The sequence below is a fragment of the Vicia villosa genome, unplaced genomic scaffold (genome assembly GCF_029867415.1).
Source record: "Vicia villosa cultivar HV-30 ecotype Madison, WI unplaced genomic scaffold, Vvil1.0 ctg.000858F_1_1, whole genome shotgun sequence".
NCBI classification, from domain to species: Eukaryota; Viridiplantae; Streptophyta; class Magnoliopsida; order Fabales; family Fabaceae; genus Vicia; species Vicia villosa.
The window spans coordinates 653,508-659,683 of record NW_026705387.1 but is presented as its reverse complement, the minus strand read 5'-3'; positions in this window follow the sequence as shown (position 1 = coordinate 659,683).

Sequence of the window (6,176 nt, the reverse complement as noted above, 5' to 3'; positions counted from 1 at the left end):
AACATACAACTATTATCATTCTTTAATCATGCTGAGGAAGATCATGGAGATTTACCTGAATGTATCTTGAGCAACGAACGAGAACTTCACGAATCCGGATCCGCACCTGAATATGCGTTGATGCGATCCACTTCAAGAAGCCGTAGTGTTGTTGTGAACTTTGTTTGGAGCTCTTTTGTATCCGAGTAGTGAAGATGATGATGAAGTCGTTACGGATTCACGGAGATGATGCAGAGAAGGTGAGCGATGATGCTGAAGGTTGCGTGAAGATTGTGAAGCTATGGTAGTGGTTGAAGTTTGTTACATGGTTGTTAGAGGTGGTTATGGAACTTTGTTATAGTGGTGGAGTGTGATGAAGATAAGTTGCAGGTTGTTGTTGGTTGATGAAGATGATGGTTGTTATGGTGGTGATGAGGTGGTGTGTGGTGGTGGTTAGAGTTTGTTACGGTTGTTGATGGTAGTGGAAGTTAGTTGGAGGAGATGGTTATGGTGGAGAGAGAAAGGAGAGAGTGAAGATGAGAATGGAGGAGAGAGAACCGAGGGAAAATGAGAGGGTGAGGGAGAAAAATGAAGATGTATGAATGAATCGTGAGTGTGGTGAGTTTGTGAAAGAGGTTTGGTTTTATAGTGGTTTGCATGGGTTGTATGGGAATGTATCATGAGTGTGGAGCTTGTTATGGTAAGCTGGTATGGATGCTCTCTTGCTGCAACAAAACTTGTGCTAATGGCCCTTCTAACAATTTCAAATGAAGGACTTTATGCTAACATAGCTTGATGTATAAGCATCCAATTGGCATAATCTTGTGATCAAGTGAAAGGAGGCATGTAATTGCACATGATTGATGTTGGAGATTCCTTGAAATGGTGGCTGGAAGTGGGAGAAAAAGGACCTGGAACATGGTGTATCATTGAGGTCTAGGGCTTGCGTGCGCTTGGCTGGAGTTTGGCTTGCACCCTTGCTCAAACAGAATTTTGCCAGGGCACCACTTTAAGGCCTTGTATCTCATTGACCATGCAACCAAAATTAGTGGCCATTAGCTTGTTGGATAGAGGGCATGGCAAGGAAGAGTTTGATAGCTAGCTTAGGTTTTAATGAGGTTTGTGGAGCCTCAAAATTAGCTTCAAAGTTGGCACACCAGGTGTTTGACAGAATGCATGCGCATGACCTGGAATTCTGCCCAGCCAGATGTTGCATTCTGGCCAGTGTGAGGGCATGACTTTGAACATCCACAATTGATTCAATATCCACCCAGTTTACTCAATTCTTGTTTCATTGCATAGAGGGCATGGAGGAGAAGAGATGCATACCAAGTTTGCATTCATAGCACACTTGTATATCTTTAAAATCAACTTGAAACTTGGCATGCCACATGCTTGATGAAATGCCAGGTCATGACCTGGTCTATGACCTGAATTGTGACTTGGCTCAAATGACTTTTCAGCAACTTCAAATCATTTTATCTCTTCATACAAGCTTCAAATGAAGAAATGTCCAACTAGAGAATTGTAGCATTCCATGATCTGAACATTTTTTATGTTGGAATTTTTCTCAAATGAGGCCTTTTGACACGTGTAAATCAGAGCTGAAGTGGACTGCTCATCAAGATTTAAAGCCTTCAGAAATTTTCTAAGTGTCAAAACTTTCCACTTTTGTCATTTTTCTATTTTTGGCAACTCTTTGTCAAACTCCTGATTTTATCCATTCTCTGACTTTTCTTGATTGAATTTCCACCAAAAGTCAATATCTGAATAAATCTTCTGATTTTGACCCAAAAGTCAATTGTTCTGATTTTCCTGATTATTGATGAAATTCTTGATGAATACATCCACATAGTTAATATGAAAGCTTCTCACTCAGAAAATCCATTCCTGATTAAATGTTGACCAGAAAGTCAACTGGTTGACTTTGGTCAAGGAAACCCTGATTAAGAGGATCAGATGACTTCTAGACTTGTACATTCTTGCCAATGCTATGAACTGGATGAGGACCCTGATTTCAAGAGGTCTTGGGCAAGTTGATGACACCCCACATTAGGCTTCAAGTCTCTCCTTCTGACCAAGGACCAATGATACAAATGCATGCAATGGTATGACCTAAGGACCAATGATACAAATGCATGCAATGGTATGACCTAAATGGATGTATGTTTATGAGTTGCAAGCCAGATAAATAAGGGTAGGACAAATTTGGGGTATGACAGAAGGCAACATGTGCTAAGGTATCCCTACGCTCGAGGGACTTGACCGTATTATCGAAAGGCAACAGAAGAGGGGAAACCCTAAAGGTGAGTGAGTATGAAGTGTGTTAGATTCAGATATTTTATCTTGAATTTAGTGAGCTAACGATTGATTTTAATCTTCTCATGCAACCCTATTAGTCATACATATAAGCAGTTAATATTAGCAGAAAATTAAAGGTGCGGAAAGTAAATGTCCTACGCTATTACAGGGCTTCAGGATTAGGGGAGTACATAACAAAAAAATCGGGGGATGCGAAAAGTAAAGTGCGGAAAAGTAAATCCTAATTACTATTATAAAAATATCTTTGCGACCTATACATCGATTTCTAATACTTAAATATAAATGAATTAATTTAAATAAATAAATACTCAATCATGCGATAAACATTGAGAGTTTTGAGAGGGAGAAGAAGAATCGCGAATATTTTGAGGCTAGTGAAAGTTCAGGGTAGTGATTAATTGGGACCTAATTATTAATTTATTCAATAAGTTGACCTAATGCTAAGTTAATTATTCTAATTAAAATAGTTAAGACATTAAAAATCAAAGTGGATTATGAAACCAATCCTAATTTCTAATTGATTAGTCTAATTAACCTAAATTTATTAACCTAATTATTAGAAAATAAAAATCAAAGTTAATCATGAAACTAATCCTAATTTATAATTGACTAATTAAACCTATTATAAGTGGTTGATTGATTAAAAACTAATTCAAACTCTAATTAAGAAAATAAAATAAACAAGAATAAAAAAAAAAGAAAATCAAGGGGGTGCAGCCTGGAATAGATGTATGGCCCAACAATTTGGAGGCCCAGGAGCTTCGTTGGACTCAGTGTGCTCCTTCCCTGAGGGTTCACCGTGGACGTGCACCTTTGGATCCCTTGGATATGAATTTGTAGAGATCCTGTGGCGTGGATCTGAGGGTACATGATGAGTATGCGCGTGCGGGTGTACTGAATCTGTAGAAACATAGAAAGAAATAAAAATGAAGCAAAAATTTGCAAGAGTCAGGGTTCGAATCCCTGACCTTGTATATGAAAGCCTTTGGACGTCCTGCATCACCAACTGATCTAATTTAGTTAGTTGACAATAGAATGGGCCAAATATATTAAATGGTAAAAACATGACTCTATGGCTAATTCAAACGCTCGCCCGTGTGGACATTGACCCACAAACCAGAACACGCCACGCAATGGTCAACAAGTCACATTCACTGTTCACTTTCTTCTTCATTCACACCTGCGGAATTTGCTGCGAAAATAGCCACGACTTTTCCTGCGAATTTTCTTATGAGTTCATCATCATCAATGGTGAGAATGGGAACCCTATAAAAATGAATCAAACAAAAAAACAACACAACCCAGATTGACTATTTGGCAAGCTACAAGTTCGATGGTGGTATTACTTTGACCTGGAACGTCCAGTAAGGGTGAAAACTAAAAGCTTCAAAGCTTATGCCCTAGCCATGGTATCTCACGATCCTTACGTCTAAACTTTGATTTAATGGTTCGATCTTCTCCTAAATGGCGGCAGGAACTTATTCATACCATTAGTTCACATTGAAATTCAATAAAACATAAATTATGGAAAATCAAAGTTATGTGTGAATATGATGAATTTTGTATGAACGTTTCAAGGGTCATGGCACCTATACCTTGATTCAAACATACTCTATACCAGCCTGGGATGAGAATAGGACGACTGGAACTGGTTGAAAACGGCTGTAGGAGGATTTTCTTTTGTGCCCTAGCTTATGCAAGTTTCGTCAGCTTTTGGAAGGTCTTCTTTTTGGCCAGGATTCATGTCCCTCTTGCTGAATATTGTTGAGCATATAAGGGAATCCATTAGGGTTTAATATGGGCTTGGATACCAAGTTATTTGATGACTTGGGAATTTGAAAAAGGTTTGATTAAAATTTTATTCCAATATTTCTATTTTTTCTCAAATCCCTTTCCAATCTCATTTGTCACGTTTTTAGATCAAATATTTGGTATATAGGATGATTGAAATTGATTGGGAAATAAATCTTTGGTTTAAAACAAATTATTTCATATTTTATGTGATTTATTAGTATTTAAATGAATAAAAATTCAAATAAATAAAATAAATATTATAAAAACGAAATAATTAGTTTAGGAGTCAATATAAAGCCCAAGGATACGTTTAAAATCCAAAATTTAGGCCCAACAATTCAAAGCATCAAAATTCACCACTTTGCACTAGGTGCATTTTCTCAAAATTGACCAGCTTGTGTAGGCCATAACTCCTTCAAATGTTATGGTATGGAAATGTTCTAGGACTTTTTGGAAAGCCCAAGGTGTCCTCTACAAGCCACTTTGGAATCTTTTTTGCATTTGGAGATTTTATCTTGATGATATTGGTCCTGACAAAAAATAGCTTTTTGTAAACTTTTAGGAGGACTTATAATGCCTTGGCTCTTATCTTTAAAATGAAGCATTTCTTGGTCTTGGACCCAACATCAAAGTTGTAGAGGATGAAGTTTCCTTGAGAATAGGCTTTGGTTGTGTCATACCCCAATTTTTGACCCTAAGATCCTATATCATTCATATCCCAATCACTAATCAAGAGCTTCACTTGGAAGTTTGTTTATGGTGTTGCACTCACCTCATCAATGAGAGGGACCATCAAGCACCAATGATTGTTTATCTTTTATGCATATTATACTAACCCAAAAACCAAAAATATTGCTTTGTTTCTTTGTAGGCTTTTGTTTTGTAGGTACCAAGCCAAGACATGCAATAAGCAAGGCATTTTTCACATTTTTGACTGATGAAATCGATTTCCCTACTGGGTAAATCGATTTCCCTGCAGCAATCTTCAACAAAATCACATTCTGGACAGCATGAAATCGATTTCCCTCCTGGGTAAATCGATTTCCCTAGTGTATTTTGCGCCAATTTCTCTTCTGGAACAGAGTGAAATCGATTTCACTCCTGGGGAAATCGATTTCCTGTGCGCAAAATTCAAAAAATATAAGGAGGGAAGCTTGACATCATTTTGGCACCTTTTTATTTGATCATTTTACCAATTTTCCACCTCATCAAAATTAACTCATTCATTAAACCCACTTTAACCTCATTTTACCATTTTTACCATTTAATTGCCACTTTAATCACCAATTAAACACAAGCTAATTACCAAATGCAAAAAGACCAAATTACCACTACTCTTGCTCTCATCCTATAAATAGAGCCCTCTACTCTCTCATTTCTCAAGCTTAGATAGCCAAAAAAGTTCTTGCAAATTCATTTCTCAAGCTTTTGATAGCCAAAAAAGTTCTTGCAAATTCATTTCTCAAGCTTTTGAGAGCCAAAAAACCTCTTGCAATTTCTCTCCTCATTCCTACCAAATTCACCAAAGCTCTTCATTCTTTCATAAAGTTTGTGAGTTACATCTTGAACCTCACAAACTTTGAGCTAAACCACCATCCATTTCATTTTTTTCTTCAATTGTTGAGAGATCAAGATTTGTGTTGGTGATTCTTGAAGTAGATCCAAGTTTTGTTCAAGATTTGGTAAATTTTCTTCATCCTTTTTGTATATCATGATGTAGATCTTTGTTGCTTGTGTGTGATGCATCTTTGATGCTTTATTGGTGCTATTTGATGGTGATTTGATGGAAAATTCGTGCTCCAATTGATGTTTGATCATAAGGTGTTTGTACATTTGTTCAAGTCAAGTTTTATGCCTCTAAATGCTGTTTTTGCTGATTTTTACACTGAGGAAATCAATTTCCTTAAGGCTGAAATCGATTTCCTGCTGAGCGTGGCTTGTTTTTTTGAAAACTGCACTATGGAAATCGATTTCCCTCTGCATGAAATCGATTTCCTGCTGGCAGAATGTGGTTTTTTTGCCTTTTTAATGCTTGTTTTGGCTTCCTACTTCCTCCACTTCATTAATATCATTGGATCTAG